Here is a 277-nt window from a genome sequence, read left to right as displayed (position 1 = left end):
TATCCACTGAGCCAAACCGGTTTCGGCTGAGTGAGTACATTTATATGGGAGATACACAAAGATGTTATATAATAAGATATATGACTCTAAGCACATTACTCTCCTTTTGTGTGCCTGATGTTTTTTTTTTAATTTTAATTTTTTATTACAAAGGGTATTACATATGTGTCCATTTTTCCCCCCAGCCCTAGACAGTCCCCTAGCCTCCTCTATCCCCCAGTGTCTTATGTCCATTGGTTATGCTTATATGCATGCATACAAGTCCTTTGGTTGATCT

The 277-nt window shown here is 37.9% G+C and overlaps 1 protein-coding gene across 1 annotated transcript in view; it reads left to right on the top strand.

The window, feature by feature from the left end:
• Nucleotides 1–277, top strand: part of DACH2 (dachshund family transcription factor 2) — a 452,839-nt gene that overhangs the window by 42,737 nt on the left and 409,825 nt on the right. The gene's annotated exons all lie outside the window — the stretch shown is intronic.

The sequence above is a fragment of the Myotis davidii genome, unplaced genomic scaffold (assembly GCF_000327345.1).
Source record: "Myotis davidii unplaced genomic scaffold, ASM32734v1 scaffold258, whole genome shotgun sequence".
Lineage (NCBI taxonomy): Eukaryota > Metazoa > Chordata > Mammalia > Chiroptera > Vespertilionidae > Myotis > Myotis davidii.
This window is presented reverse-complemented; position numbering and strand designations above follow the sequence as displayed.